Source organism: Bidens hawaiensis, unplaced genomic scaffold, assembly GCF_021521415.1.
Source record: "Bidens hawaiensis isolate Kalapana, Puna unplaced genomic scaffold, B.hawaiensis_p1.1 tig00005104_1, whole genome shotgun sequence".
Lineage (NCBI taxonomy): Eukaryota > Viridiplantae > Streptophyta > Magnoliopsida > Asterales > Asteraceae > Bidens > Bidens hawaiensis.
In genome coordinates, this window is record NW_027491326.1 from 1,433,706 (window position 1) to 1,451,025 (window position 17,320).

Consider the following 17,320-nt stretch of genomic DNA (forward strand, 5'->3'; position numbering starts at 1 on the left):
ACTTAGGATAAGTGTATTGACTAATCACATCAAGTATGCACACAGCCCCGTAAACATAACAAGGAATGGGGCTAGAAACTAACGTGAAGTCGGTTACGTTCACCGTTGATAGTTATTCCTTTCTTCAGTTGGGCACGGCTAACTGAATAATAATTACATGCATCAGTTAACTATCACTACTCATCTCACGTTTCTAGTCTAATCATTACCCTCAACAAATGGGGGTCCGGGGGCAGCGCTCCTGGAAGCGGGGTTCTAGGGGCGGCAGCCCCTAGTGGGGTCCAAGGGGCAGAGCCCCTGGCTGGGCTTATTTAGTTGTCCATTAGGATTCTAAATTATTTTCATTAGTTGTCTTAACACATTTTCCATTAGGATTCTAAATTATTTTCTAAGCTGGGCTTATTAAATCAGGTCCAAATATCCATCATCTGGCCCAATTGGGGTTCAGGCCCAAGGCCCAACAGAACTGTGGCCGTGAACTTCAGACAGAGAACCCTTTTGACTGAGAACCCATATGGTTTGACCGAGAACTCGTATGTTGATCGAGATCTCATACTTGGCCGAAACTCGTGTTTTCGGCCGAGAACCCTGACCGAGAACACATGGTGTCTGCATGTTTGATCGAGAACCCTATGGTTTGACCAAGGATTCTCAAATTTGGCCGAAAACACCCAGCTCAGCTAATTTTCTATATTATGTTTCTATTTTTCCCAGTTTACTTGTACTAAGGTTCAAATCATAGATCTTTAATCCTTTATCATCGTCATTCATACCCGATTACACCCATTATTATCACGGCTTCAAGATCTATCTCGTTTTAGGCATAAAGCTTAGACCTTTATAGGTTTAAAACGTTCTAGGCTAGATCTAGGGTTTATCTATAAGCCGTATATTGCCATAGGTCCATTAAGTTCATTTTAATCATAAAGTTGTCGACTTTATGTTTTATCTAGACCCGATCTACTCTATTTTCAAGTTTCATAGCAAACCGTTCATAAAAACGTAACCTTTAAGGTCAAAGAACATACCTTTTGATGTTTCTAAGGTCACAGCTAGCTCGTTTATGGACTTGAATCGTGTATCTAGCTTGAATATCTAGGATCTATCAACAAGAGGCTCGATTTTGGTCTCGGTTATTCTTTCTCTCCTTGCGGCCGACAATGGAAGGGTTTGTGTGTGTTTAAGGTGTGTTGAGAGAATAAGATGGATAAGATGGATGGAAATGGAAAGATTTAGGGTTTAAGGGGTATTTATACTCCCTTAAGCCCATGGACCTAAGCCCATCTTTCCTTTTTAGTCCATGATTAATTCTCTTTAATTAGACTACTTGTCACACCCCGATCGTGATGGCGGAATAATCGAGGCGCGGCGACTAAGTCGTGATTGTTGAGCACAATAGTATAAAAGTCTAAATGCATAACCATAACCAAAATGTCAAATATTACACCATCCAGGTAGCATGAAACAAACTGTTTTAATACAAAATATCAAGTTTCCAAACAACTCCTAGACTAGCCTTCATCTCTCTAAGGCCTCTAAACTTGCTAGGGATTTCTTGCTGCATTATTTCCTGAAAACATGTAACAAACTGTCAACTACATAAAGTAGATGAGTGAATTCATAGGTTTAAAGAAAAAGAGTTTATACACAAACATACTAGTATAGGTTGAAGGGGTTTATATATAGGGTGTACCTGCGGCTAACCCACCACTCCTACAACTTATACTACTATGTTTGGATATAATACCCGGTTTTAAGATGGTTTGTAAGAAAAGGTCTCTTGGTTTTCCCAAAGAGGTTTTTGTAGTAAGTAAAACATGAAATGTTCTCCTGGACTCTCAGCGGGCTTATTATTCTCCCATTAGAGTCGTTTGTGATAAGATTACTCAAAGATTTGTGGTCTCCCAACGGTACATGTAGCACATAGCAGTTAAGCATAAATAAGGACATATAGATTTGAGCATGCTAAGTTTACTAGATAAACCAACACCAAGATCCCACTGTTTACTAGTATCCAAGATGATGGTGAATAAATGATGATGATGATGAATGAGGATGAAACTCAATGATCACACAAGACTTGATTGATCCCACGCAAGACTTAAACCAAGACTACCTCGTTCTTGTCATCCAGGACTCAGCTAGGTTCTACCGAGAGTAGGATAGACTCCCCAAAGAATCCTGGGTTCCCTTGGTCCCTACCGAGACTAGTATAGGTCCTCAAGAGTTATGGATTTCACCGAGACTAGTATGAAATCCCATGAGTTACGAGTGCCACCGAGAATAGAATGCCACTCATGGTCGCGAGTTCTACCGAGAGTAGAATAGACTCTCGCGTCCAATTCAACTCATGATGCTTTGATCTCTAGATTTCCATGCTGACACAATGACTATGATGATATGAATATGATTCCCATTCCCATGATGTCAATGTTCATAGAATTTCCCATACTCATTGATTTCCAATGTTCTTAGATCTCCATAAGTTGATGGGTTTTCCCCATGTTCATAGATTTCCAAAGTTTATAGATTCTTAAAAGCTTGTGGATTTCCGCACGTGTGTAGAAATCCAAAAGTTTATAGTTTAAAGAGGGTTTGCATAAATGATTTTATCCAAACGTGTAAAGTTACCATGTTTCCACCCCATAGTTTTGAAAAGCTTAAATAGGGGCTATGAACTCACCTTGATCTCGGGTTAGGATGGTGCTACAATAGATCTCCTTAGCCTAGAGTTGAACATATATATAAGGTTAACAACGTGCTATAAGTCTAAGAAAACGAGCTTACGCGGCCTCGAGCAAAAACTGGGTTTTAAAGACGAAACAGCTTGGTTCTGGCTTGATTCGATCGAATAGGAACACGTTCGATCGAATAGACACACATTCGATCGAATCTGTGGCACACTCGATCGAACTAGAAACACATTTGGTCGAACCAGTTGGAAAAACTCGTTCGGTCGAACATGGAACTTGTTCGATCGAATAGACACTCGTTCGATCGAATACGAAACTCATTCGGTCGAATGAGTTGGAGACCATTCGGTTGCTTTCCTATTCGATCGACTGGACTGATTCGATCGACTGGACTGATTCGATCGACTGGTTCGATCGAATGAGTCTGATTCGACTCCTTCAAGCTGGGCGACGGAGAAACCTACGGGTTTTTCAGATTTTCCAGATTTTTGACCCAAAATCGAAGTTTTTGACATGGAAATGCTCGGGATTGAAAGGGCTATCGATTCCTAGTGATTTTAAACACAAAAGCCTGCATTTTGACACCAAAACAAGACGGTTTTTGACCCGAAAACTCTAGAAACGAAAATGGGTGTTTTTGCTCGATTTGAGGCCGAAAATGGTTATGAAAATGGGTGATTTTCAAGAAGATCTTACCAAGAATAACAACAAACAGATTTGTGGACTCGGATTTGAAGTTTGAAGACTTTCTCTCTCTAGTTTCTCTCTATAGAATGAGAGTGTTTGGGTGGGAAGTGTTGGTGGAAATGAAAGAGATGGTGTAAGAATACTTGATTTTCCGCTTAAATACTCGGGTGACTCGGGTTCGGGTTTAGGCTACCGACGGGTCAAGACTAGTCGAGTTCATAAGTTTTTAAACAAACTAAAACTTTTTCAGCAAAACTTTTATAAAACCATTTTCCGAATAATTATTTGAAATCTTTTTAAATAAGAACATTTAATTTTTCGAAAGCATAAAAATTAATATTTTTCAGGCGTAAATGTCGTTTTATAAAATAAACATTTTAAATGATAAAAGCAGATTTTTCCAATGATATGGGTTCCGAACTTATCGTCCAGAATCCCAAAGTCTATAGTTTCCGATGATTTCACGATCCTAGTTTACCAATCGAATTTCAGGGCGTTACATTCTCCCCAATTTAGAGGAATTTCGTCCCGAAATTTAGAACTTAGTATAGTTGATGCAATGATGTTTTAGATCAAATGATCCCATGATGACCACTATGCGCCACTACCCCTAATTTTCGTCTTGGATACCACCCAAATAAAGTTGAAGGGGTTTATATATAGGGTGTACCCGCGGCTAACCCACCACTCCCTCAACTCCACTTGGGTGTTTCTTTCGACTCCTATTAGTTCAATGACACACAGGACGACACACTATTTTCCACTACAAGGCATCACCTTCAAGCTTTACATCAGACATATTCATTTCGGATTGAAGGGGTTTATATATAGGGTGTACCAGCGGCTAACCCACCACTCCTTCAATCTCCAATGAATAATTCCCTCAATAACTCTTGAATTTAACGCCTCACAGCTGCCACGCTAACTATGAGTCCCTAATTCCAAGTCTCGCTTCAGACATAATCAACTTGTGCCGAAGGGGTTTATGTATAGGGTGTACCAGCGGCTAACCCACCACTCCTACAACATTCATTGATTAATTCCCTACACGAAGCTTGAGTTCATGACTCATAGTTACACAATAGCATATTGTTTATACACGTATACACCTGTGAACTTGATGTAATTATATTCCGGACTATAATTACGAGTTCACCTTGTATCAATGTATAAACTCCATTGTGTGCGGCTAGAAAAATCGACACGACACCACACACACACACACACAACCATGCTTCATGAATGCTAGAATGATGACAAATTTTGGCTCAATGATACATAGTTTACCCCAATGTTTACATGATTAAGTATGCACAACTTGTGTTTTCCAGCACGAGTCATGGGTAGCCAAACTTGGTGTTATGCAAATAAGAGAATATTTATAAGCAAATAGGAACAACATGATACTTCATTGATTGATATTGGTCCCTGATTACATGATTACGATTACATAGACTCCAAGATTTCTAGAATTACAAAGATGATGACTATGCGAACAGATGAGGGTATTCCTCCTTCATCTTATCCTCTCGCTCCCATGTGAACTCGGGTCCACGATGGTTGTTCCAACGTACCTTGACTATGGGTATCCGGCTTCGCTTAGTCCTTTTGACTTCTCGATCTAGGATCTCGACAGGTTCCTCAACAAAGTGTAGTTTGTCGTCGATGCGAACCGTGTCGATCGGGATTTGAGCGGTCTCGTCAACGAGGCACTTTTTGAGTTGCGACACATGAAAAACGTTGTGAACACGGCTGAGTTCTGGAGGCAATTCCAAGCGATAGGCTACGGGTCCGACCTTTTCGATGATCTTGAAAGGTCCTACGTACCTTGGAGCAAGCTTTCCCTTTTTCCTGAAGCGAACAATGCCCTTCCAGGGGGAAACTTTGAGCATTACGTGATCGCCTATTTGGAACTCCAGAGGTTTGCGGCGTTTGTCAGCGTAATACTTGTGTCGACAGCGGGCGTCCTTAAGTCTTTGCTGGATGATGGCGATACTGTCAGTGGTTTCCTGTATCAGTTCTGGGCCGAGGATTTGAGAATCTCCGGTCTCGGACCAACACAGTGGAGAACGACATTTCCTGCCATAGAGTGCCTCGAATGGTGCGCATTTGATGGTAGCATGATAGCTGTTATTGTATGAGAACTCTGCAAGAGGAAGGTGAGTCTCCCAGCTACTACCGAATTCAAGGATACAGGCTCTGAGCATATCCTCCAGGGTTTGTATGGTCCTTTCGCTCTGTCCGTCCGTTTCAGGATGATAGGCAGAGCTAAGTTTCACACTTGTCCCAAAGGCTTTCTGAAATGACTTCCAGAACCTTGACGCAAAAGAGGGGTCACGGTCAGACGTAATGCCCTTAGGCACACCGTGACGGGTTACGATCTCACGAATGTAAATCCGCGCCAGCTTCTCCGTAGTGTAGTCCTCGCGGACAGGGAGAAAGTGGGCAGACTTGGTCAAGTAATCCACGATAACCCAAATCGTGTCATAACCGCTGGGTGTCCGCGGGAGTTTGGTAATGAAGTCCATAGCGACTTCGTCCCACTTCCACTGCGGTATGATCGGTTGCTGTAGCAGGCCAGATGGTCTCTGATGTTCAGTCTTGATCCGCGAGCATGTTAGGCACCTACCGACGTACAAAGCTATGACTTTCTTCATACCCGGCCACCAGAAGTGAGACTTGAGATTCTGATACATTTTATCACTGCCCGGGTGAATAGAGTATCTGGATTTGTGCGCTTCGTTCAGGATAAGTTCTCGAAGTGGTTCAGAGTTTGGAATCCACATGCGATTTAAGTAGTAAAGTATACCATCAGACTTGGTTTCAAACTTCCGTTCGGCACCGCAAGATAGCATATTTTTGAGATCACCACCAGCAATCGCTTGCTTTTGAGCTTCAAGAACCAAGGAGGGAAGATTGGACTGAATACGGATCGCATGCAACTGGGTCCTTTCCTTGCGACTTAACGCGTCAGCCACTACGTTAGCCTTTCCAGGGTGGTAGCGGATTTCGCAGTCGTAGTCACTTAGGAGTTCAACCCATCGACGTTGTCGCATGTTTAGCTCCCTTTGGTTGAGGATGTGTTGTAGGCTCTTGTGGTCGGTGAAGATGACACATTTCGTACCGTATAGGTAGTGTCTCCATATTTTTAAGGCAAAGACCACAGCACCCAATTCCAAGTCATGAGTGACATAATTCCTCTCATGACTCTTGAGTTGACGCGAGGCGTAAGCGATGACCTTACCGCGTTGCATTAAGACGCAGCCTAGACCTTGGCTCGAGGCGTCGCAATAAACAACAAAATCATCGTTACCCTCAGGAAGTGACAGGATTGGTGCATGACAGAGTTTATGTTTCAATGTTTGGAAAGCCTCTTCTTGCTCTTGGTTCCAAATGAATGGTTCCCCTTTTTGAGTTAACATTGTGAGAGGCAATACGATCTTTGAAAAGTTCGTGATGAATCGACGGTAGTACCCAGCTAAACCAAGAAATGAACGAATTTCGGTTGGCGTTGTAGGCGCTCCCCAATTTTTGATGGCTTCAATCTTGGCAGGGTCGACATGAATGCCTTCCTTGTTAATGATGTGACCTAAGAATTGAACTTCCCTTAGCCAGAATTCGCATTTGGAGAATTTGGCGTAGAGTTGCTCTTTCCTCAGCAGATCCAAGGTAAGCCTGAGATGAAGCTCATGGTCGGCTTTAGAGCGGGAATAAACGAGAATATCGTCAATGAAGACGATAACAAACTGGTCCAGGTATGGACGACAAACGCGATTCATGAGATCCATGAACACCGCAGGAGCATTCGTCAAACCAAATGGCATGACTAGGAACTCGTAGTGTCCATAACGAGTTCTGAAAGCGGTTTTCGCGATGTCGTCCTCCAAGACGCGTACTTGGTGATAACCTGAGCGTAGGTCGATCTTGGAAAAGTAAGTGGCTCCTTGCAGCTGGTCGAAAAGATCGTCAATCCTTGGTAATGGATACCGATTCTTGACCGTGAGTTTGTTAAGCTCACGATAGTCTATGCACATCCGGAAAGATCCGTCCTTCTTCTTGACGAAGAGGACTGGAGCTCCCCATGGAGATGAACTAGGGCGAATAAAACCCTTGTCTAGTAGTTCCTGTAGCTGGCTCGATAATTCCTGCATTTCTGACGGAGCCAAACGATACGGAGATTTTGCCACGGGGGTTGCACCGGGAACTAATTCGATGTGAAATTCGACTTGTCGGCTAGGAGGTAGTCCGGGTAAGTCTTTAGGAAAAACGTCTGGAAATTCACGCACAACGGGGACATCAGAGAGCTTCTTCCCCAAAGATTTCTTGATGGAGACATGAGCTAGGAAGGCGAGACACTTCTTTCGAAGGCATCGCCGAGCTTTAAAGCAGGAGATTAATTTCAGACATCTACCTGATCTTTCTCCTTGAATAATTATGGACTCGCCAGAAGAACAAGGAACGCGAATGAGCTTCTCAGCACACACCACTTCCGCGTGGTTGATGGACAACCAATCCATCCCAACAATTACATCGAAACTTCCCAATTGCATAGGGATGAGGTCAATGTTAAGAGACGTCTGATCAAACGTAAGCGTGCAATTGCGAACGATTTTGCTCACTTGGGTAGACTCTCCGTTTGCCATTTCGACAGAGAAAGCGGGGTCTAAGACAGAGGTTCCTAGATTAAGCAATGGGACCAATGCGCTAGAAATAAAACTTCTATCTGCACCCGTATCAAATAGAATAGAAACCCAGAGATTGTTGAGAATGAACGTACCAGTAATGACGTCAGGATTTTGGCGAGCTTCAGCAGCGCCAATAGTAAAGGCTCGGCCTCGGGCCGGAGGAAGATTTGCAAGACGAGGACACCTGCTCTTGAAGTGGTCCGTGGCTCCACACTCGAAACAGTCTCGAGTGTTGCTGGGTTGGGAACTGCTGCTCTGTATTGCCAGTTGATTACCTTGAAATCTGCAGCGTTCCGCTAGGTGCCCCAAACGTCCACAGTTCGTGCATTTCCAGCACGGGGTTCCGGCAGGGTGATGAAATTGGCAAGTGCCGCACTTGGGGTGAACCCCAGTGTACTCCCTCTTTGGCCTTCCAGAAGGGGTGGGAGCAGGAGCGACAGAGCTGATTGGGGTTGCGGGAGTAACCATCGCGTAACTGCTAGCCTTACGCTTTTTGATGCGGTTGATCTTTTTGGATGAGCCCTCAGCGGCCTTGCCCGTACCTTTGGCTAGGACCCCAGTCTTAACCTGATCCTGGGTCAGTCGGGCAGCTAGTTCAATCGCCGCTTGCAGGGTTGATGGGTCAGCCCCGATAACGATTCCACGAACAGTGTCAGGTAGGCCATTGATGTAAAGCTCAATAGCCCGGGAGGGAGGGGTGACCAGGTGTGGTACGAGAAGGGAGAGCTCGTGAAAACGCTCCGTGTACCCTTGGTGATCAGCGCCCTTCATTCTGTGCACCCAAAACTCAGCTTCAAGTTTCTGCACCTCACTGCGAGGTACGAACTCGCGGGTAACCAAAGCTACAAATTCCGACCAGGTCATGGCCAAGGCAGCCTCACGCCCGCGGGTTCTTATCTCGTTGTTCCACCAGGTCAGCGCGCGTTTAGACAACATGCTTGCCGCGTGCGTGACTTTCAGTGTCTCAGGGCACGAGCTAATAACAAAGGCAGCCTCCATCTTTTCGATCCACTGGAGGAGACCAACGGCGCCTTCTGAACCGCTGAAGCTGGTGGGTTTGGTAGCCATGAAGTCCTTGTATGGCTTATTTGCTGGTTCATTTGCGTTCTGAGCTGGAATTTGGTTGGCCCCAGAGGTTCCTTCTTGCCTCAGCCCCTGGCTGATGGCTGTTACCATGCCTGGTAACACAGCCGCGATCTGCTGGGCTATAAGGTTGGCTAGATCAGCGGAGTCCAAGGGGGCGGGTGCACGTCTGGGAGGCATTCTTGACAAACGAAAACGAAAAAAAAACGAGTGTTAAATAAAATCAATGACACGCCAAAGATTAAGAATAGAGGACATAGATTATACCAAGAACACAGAATGACATGGCTCAAGAGATTAACAGTTAATATGCAACACATAAGCACGCAGCACGTATATAAGTGTAGACATGTGATTGTGATGCATGAGCTATCTAGAGTCAAGGATCCTAGGTTATAGTCTAGGTCGGTTTCCTAATTCCCTATAACCACTGGCTCTGATACCAATCTGTCACACCCCGATCGTGATGGCGGAATAATCGAGGCGCGGCGACTAAGTCGTGATTGTTGAGCACAATAGTATAAAAGTCTAAATGCATAACCATAACCAAAATGTCAAATATTACACCATCCAGGTAGCATGAAACAAACTGTTTTAATACAAAATATCAAGTTTCCAAACAACTCCTAGACTAGCCTTCATCTCTCTAAGGCCTCTAAACTTGCTAGGGATTTCTTGCTGCATTATTTCCTGAAAACATGTAACAAACTGTCAACTACATAAAGTAGATGAGTGAATTCATAGGTTTAAAGAAAAAGAGTTTATACACAAACATACTAGTATAGGTTGAAGGGGTTTATATATAGGGTGTACCTGCGGCTAACCCACCACTCCTACAACTTATACTACTATGTTTGGATATAATACCCGGTTTTAAGATGGTTTGTAAGAAAAGGTCTCTTGGTTTTCCCAAAGAGGTTTTTGTAGTAAGTAAAACATGAAATGTTCTCCTGGACTCTCAGCGGGCTTATTATTCTCCCATTAGAGTCGTTTGTGATAAGATTACTCAAAGATTTGTGGTCTCCCAACGGTACATGTAGCACATAGCAGTTAAGCATAAATAAGGACATATAGATTTGAGCATGCTAAGTTTACTAGATAAACCAACACCAAGATCCCACTGTTTACTAGTATCCAAGATGATGGTGAATAAATGATGATGATGATGAATGAGGATGAAACTCAATGATCACACAAGACTTGATTGATCCCACGCAAGACTTAAACCAAGACTACCTCGTTCTTGTCATCCAGGACTCAGCTAGGTTCTACCGAGAGTAGGATAGACTCCCCAAAGAATCCTGGGTTCCCTTGGTCCCTACCGAGACTAGTATAGGTCCTCAAGAGTTATGGATTTCACCGAGACTAGTATGAAATCCCATGAGTTACGAGTGCCACCGAGAATAGAATGCCACTCATGGTCGCGAGTTCTACCGAGAGTAGAATAGACTCTCGCGTCCAATTCAACTCATGATGCTTTGATCTCTAGATTTCCATGCTGACACAATGACTATGATGATATGAATATGATTCCCATTCCCATGATGTCAATGTTCATAGAATTTCCCATACTCATTGATTTCCAATGTTCTTAGATCTCCATAAGTTGATGGGTTTTCCCCATGTTCATAGATTTCCAAAGTTTATAGATTCTTAAAAGCTTGTGGATTTCCGCACGTGTGTAGAAATCCAAAAGTTTATAGTTTAAAGAGGGTTTGCATAAATGATTTTATCCAAACGTGTAAAGTTACCATGTTTCCACCCCATAGTTTTGAAAAGCTTAAATAGGGGCTATGAACTCACCTTGATCTCGGGTTAGGATGGTGCTACAATAGATCTCCTTAGCCTAGAGTTGAACATATATATAAGGTTAACAACGTGCTATAAGTCTAAGAAAACGAGCTTACGCGGCCTCGAGCAAAAACTGGGTTTCAAAGACGAAACAGCTTGGTTCTGGCTTGATTCGATCGAATAGGAACACGTTCGATCGAATAGACACACATTCGATCGAATCTGTGGCACACTCGATCGAACTAGAAACACATTTGGTCGAACCAGTTGGAAAAACTCGTTCGGTCGAACATGGAACTTGTTCGATCGAATAGACACTCGTTCGATCGAATACGAAACTCATTCGGTCGAATGAGTTGGAGACCATTCGGTTGCTTTCCTATTCGATCGACTGGACTGATTCGATCGACTGGACTGATTCGATCGACTGGTTCGATCGAATGAGTCTGATTCGACTCCTTCAAGCTGGGCGACGGAGAAACCTACGGGTTTTTCAGATTTTCCAGATTTTTGACCCAAAATCGAAGTTTTTGACATGGAAATGCTCGGGATTGAAAGGGCTATCGATTCCTAGTGATTTTAAACACAAAAGCCTGCATTTTGACACCAAAACAAGACGGTTTTTGACCCGAAAACTCTAGAAACGAAAATGGGTGTTTTTGCTCGATTTGAGGCCGAAAATGGTTATGAAAATGGGTGATTTTCAAGAAGATCTTACCAAGAATAACAACAAACAGATTTGTGGACTCGGATTTGAAGTTTGAAGACTTTCTCTCTCTAGTTTCTCTCTCTAGAATGAGAGTGTTTGGGTGGGAAGTGTTGGTGGAAATGAAAGAGATGGTGTAAGAATACTTGATTTTCCGCTTAAATACTCGGGTGACTCGGGTTCGGGTTTAGGCTACCGACGGGTCAAGACTAGTCGAGTTCATAAGTTTTTAAACAAACTAAAACTTTTTCAGCAAAACTTTTATAAAACCATTTTCCGAATAATTATTTGAAATCTTTTTAAATAAGAACATTTAATTTTTCGAAAGCATAAAAATTAATATTTTTCAGGCGTAAATGTCGTTTTATAAAATAAACATTTTAAATGATAAAAGCAGATTTTTCCAATGATATGGGTTCCGAACTTATCGTCCAGAATCCCAAAGTCTATAGTTTCCGATGATTTCACGATCCTAGTTTACCAATCGAATTTCAGGGCGTTACACTACTTATCTTCCCTTTACTATTTTGTTATTTCTTTACCAAATCAAGTAAACCTTATTATTATAATAATATAAATATTATTACTTGAAATTTTAGGATGTTACAACAGTTTATACTTAATGTGTTATATGCTTGTATGCTTTACTTAATACATGTCGGAGAGGTCCAACATATTTTCAGTCTAGTATGATCATACGGCCGTCGTGTGAGCCATCGTTCAATTCATATGGCATCGAGCTTACCGACAACATTATTTACTTGCTCATTGGTTAAATTGCTTATCTCACTTGACACAATTTGCTCTTTTAATTAATGTTATATAAGCATGAAAATCTGGTGTTTTACTCACTCAACCTCGTGTTGACAAATCTATTGTATTTTTAACGCATATGCAAGTTATCGTGTGATGTGATGTTCAAACTGGATTGGAAGAAAACCTAGGATTTGCAAGATAGAGAGAATAAACAAGATTTTAATCTTTGATATAATTGTTTTGTTTGACTTATTTGAATGATGGACTTTGAATTGAAGATTATTGGATTTATTTGAATTTAATTGAATAGATATTATAATTTTAATATTGCATGATAGTACCTTGAGAGCTATGAGCAATCAGCTCACGCCCCAACATTTCCGCCGTAGGTTGGGGTGGGTGTGACATATTGGTATCAGAGCCGAAGGTTTAAGATAAGTCGTTAGTGGTGCCATAGTAACATGCTTAAGAGCCTCATACGTGTCGGTCTCTCAATAGGATATATCACTCATAAATATGTCACAACCCACACAATAAAGTGTTGACAAGAAGGTTAACGACCTACTATATAAGGTAAGAACAATAGTATGTTAAAAGCGGAATCACTAACACACTATATGTTGCACAATAAATGCTAAGGTAACACATGCAAACATTAACTCAAAAGATTTCCATTTATAGAAAGGTTCATACAAATGCAAATCGATTAGGGTTTCTGTAAGGAATGTTTGTCCGTACAAATTACTGATTAGCCATCACACTCAAGGTCAGGAATATTGTAAGGCCCCGTTACCGGTAGCCCTACTTTGGTGTTGGATTTACTCATAAACACAGTTCTAAATATCAGACTTAATTAAACTTTACGCGGAATTTAAAACTTCAACCATAATATTTTACATAACCTTCAAATCTTGTCTTATAAAACATTCATAGTCATTTAAAACAAAACATAGTCTTTAAAACATCACAACGTTCCTTCGAGATGCCAGTATCTTTGATTCTATGCCATTTGTCTTCAATCACGTGAGCTGCCTCAACCTATTTGCCTACGTGCATACTAACAGTCAGCTACGCTGAGTGAGTTCACGTTAATCACATAACTTACTTTACATACACATATACGTGCCCATAGGTACGCATTACATACTTAACATGTCTATCATTCTTTCATATATATCCATAACTAACCTTACCTTATAAAGAGCATTCACCCTACATACCTCGGATATTATTAGGGTCCGGTACCCTCCATACTTGGATATTATTAGGGTCCGGTCACCCTTCATCCTCGGATATTATTAGGGTCGGTACCCTCCATCCTCGGATATTATTAGGGTCCGGTCACCCTCCATCCGCGGATATTATTAGGGTTTGGTCGCCCTTTCTTCCATACCTCCATAGCATACCTTTCTATATACATAATCGTAAGTCTCACACGTACATACATCATTCATTCCTCATCTTACAACATACATATAACATCAAACCATTACCTGGAAGTACATGCAATATACGAAGATCGTTCATGTGCCGACAAGAAATCATTCATACATTTCACATAATACATATATAGCATACACTTATCACTTAGGATAAGTGTATTAACTAATCAAATCGAGTATGCACACAGCCCCGAAAACATAACAAGGAATGGGGCTAGAAACTCACCTGAACACGGTTACGTTCACCGTTAATTGTTATTCCCTTCTTGAGCTGTGCACGGCTAACTGTATAACAATTACACGTATCAATCAACTATCGCTATCTATATTGTGTTTCTAGTTCAATTATACCCCACAACGGCAGCGGGGTTCTAGGGGCGGTAGCCCCTAGAGGGATCCAAGGGGCAGAGCCCCTGGCTGGGGTTAAGCTTCGAAAAATTTTATTTCCATTAACTGTCTTAACACATTTTTCACTAGAATTCTAATTTATTTTTCAGCGAAAATATACGAAGATCGTTCATGTGCCAACAAGAAATCATTCATACATTTCACATAATACATATATATCATACACTTATCACTTAGGATAAGTGTATTAACTAATCAAATCGAGTATGAACACAGCCCCGAAAACATAACAAGGAGTGGGGCTAGAAACTCACCTGAACACGGTTACGTTCACCGTTAATTGTTAATCCCTTCTTGAGCTGTGCACGGCTAACTGTATAACAATTACACGTATCAATCAACTATCGCTATCTATATTGCGTTTCTAGTTCAATTATACCCCACAACGAACTGGGGTCCGGGGTAGGGCCTCTGGCAGCGGGGTTCTAGGGGCGGCATCCCCTAGCGGGGTCCAAGGGGCAGAGCCCCTGGCTGGGGTTAAGCTTCGAAAAATTTTATTTCCATTAACTGTCTTAACACATTTTTCACTAAAATTCTAATTTATTTTTCAGCGAACTTAACTTTCGGCGAACTTAACATTAACGAGCTTAGTGTCCGGCGAACTTAGTGTTCAGCGAACTTAGTGTTCCGTGAACATAGTGTCCGGCGAACTTAGTGTTCAGCGAACTTTGTGTTCGGCGAACGTAGTGTTCGGCGAACTTATTGTTCGGCGAACGTAGTGTCCGGGGAACTTAGTGTTCAGCGAACATAGTGACCGGTGAACTTGAATGAGGCGAACTTATACGGCGAATCCTAGCTGCAGCGAACTTCCTGCAACGAACTTAGCTGCGAGTGAAGTTGCCCAGCAGCAGCTACGGTCCGCTCTAAACCCCCATGATCGTATCCTTTTCAACGGGAAATCCTTGGATATGATACTAACCAAACCCGTGAGCATTCCCATGATCTTTTTCGAGCAAAGCTCGGCCCGAAAAGGCATAAAGTTTGGAATTTAAGCTTAAAACATTTAGTACTAGATCTAGGGTTCATTTTAGATGAGCCGCACGTGTTTTGCAATTCCATTAAGTTTGTTTTAGCATCAATTTTACAACTTTATGTTTTACTTACACTCAATCTAGTCTCGTTCTAAGTTTCAAGGCTAATCGTTCATAAAAATGTAAGCTTTAAGATCAAGAACATACCTTTACGTGTCTGTTTGGTCTTGGTTAGCTTTTTTAGGAACTCTAGATCTTGTATAAGACTCGTATAACAAAGATCTAATCACAACTAACGTTCACTTGCTAACGGATCTCGCTCGTCTCTCTCTCTCGGTCGTATATGCGGTAGTATGTGTGTGTTTTGAGTGTGTAGAGAATAAGATGGAAATAAATGAGGGTTTAGGGTTTAAGGGGGTATTTATATCCCTTAAAGCCCATGGACCTAAGTCCCATTACCCTTTAATCCATCTTAATTAATCCAAGCTCATGATTCTTCTCTATTTAACACTAATTAATTATTAACACACGACAATTTAACGCAACTCTCTTTATTTAATACTAGAATATTTAGGATGTTAAAAATATTTCAGGTTATGTCGCATGTACGTTGTGCGTTAGGAGACGTGCCCTAAATCATTCTATTTATAGGCCTGCCTCCTGACAACTGTCATTTCCTTTTGGAAACCCTAATGATTGGTACATAATCAGAAAGCATATTGCAAAAGATTCTAAGTGTAAAACAGGTCTTCGAAAAATCTTTTCAGCTTTTGTCTACTTGGAGCAGACCTGGTAACCAAAGTGTGCTCGGGAACAGTTCTCCGGGTAGATTTTCCTTAAAAAATATTCTCTTAGCAGACTTCAATCTTCTTGACCATAGCAAACTTTGCTCGATAACTTTTACTTCAGAAATCCCTTCAACTCTCTGTTATTGAATAACTTATTAAGAAATCAAAGTGTGCTGGTAACACTGTTGACTTGTGCTCGTAGCATTGTTGCTTGCTTGTAGCTGAACCTTGCTGGAGAAAGTCCTTTGTATATTTCTTAATCAACTATCTTCAAACATGCCATGACAACTATTTATTAAATGGACCTTGCTATAATATCCAATGAACTTGGTATCAACTTGGTTTTGCCAAGGGTTTTCTAGGAAGCAAACTGTGCTCGACATGAAGAAAAACCTTGCTAGACAAGTGAACCCTACTCGGATTGACACTTAAGAAGACTTCAAGAATATAACCTTGCTCGAAGAGCAAAATACCTCGCTAGGATAAGTCAAATCATGCCCGGAGGCCTAAGTGTGCTCGATTTCCATACTTAGCCTTTATCAAGTAGGTTGAGAAGAGTCCAATCTTCCTTTAAGCATTTTCTCATCCCAACAATCTCCCCCCTAGATTGGAACACCTCAGCTGTACACTTAGTCAAAAATACACATCAAATCTAAAAAAAAAACAGATTACATAACATAATCAAAATATTACGAAGTGGGAATTCTGTCCAGTGGACATTACAAAGCAAAGCCTAATCTAAAAACATAGTGTTTATCTTCTGGAGCTTGAGGATGCTTGCCTTCTTCCCAACTTCACAGCTCCTGCTATTTCCTTGAATATAAATAGTTGATGTTGATGGAATGATTGATAGGTAGTGTCCAGTTCATTATATCACTCAAATCATTATCATGAAGGAAAGTCAGTTCTTCATCTTGTCTAATAACCCAAGGAAAGTTCATCAGAATTTCTGAGAATGTAGGATTCTTCTTGTTCATGATAATCAATGCGAGCAATCCTACCATTTCTCTGGACTTCATGGTTCGGCCTTGTCATTTGCCTCCTCATACTTATGCAGACTGTCATATTTGCCAGAGGGTCTTTGCTCTTTACCCTTGTGATGTATCCAAATTCAGCATCCCTTATATCACTTATCCTCTTGGCTCTCCTGGTCTTCTCATACTCAGACAGTCTCGACTTCTTCTTTTTCAACAACGGGAATCCCTTACTAGCTTCATTTTTGAGATGTTTAGATAACTCATTCTGCAGCCTACCTGCAAACCTGTGGCTATAATGATAATCATACAAATCCAAGTTTGCCATCTCCTCCA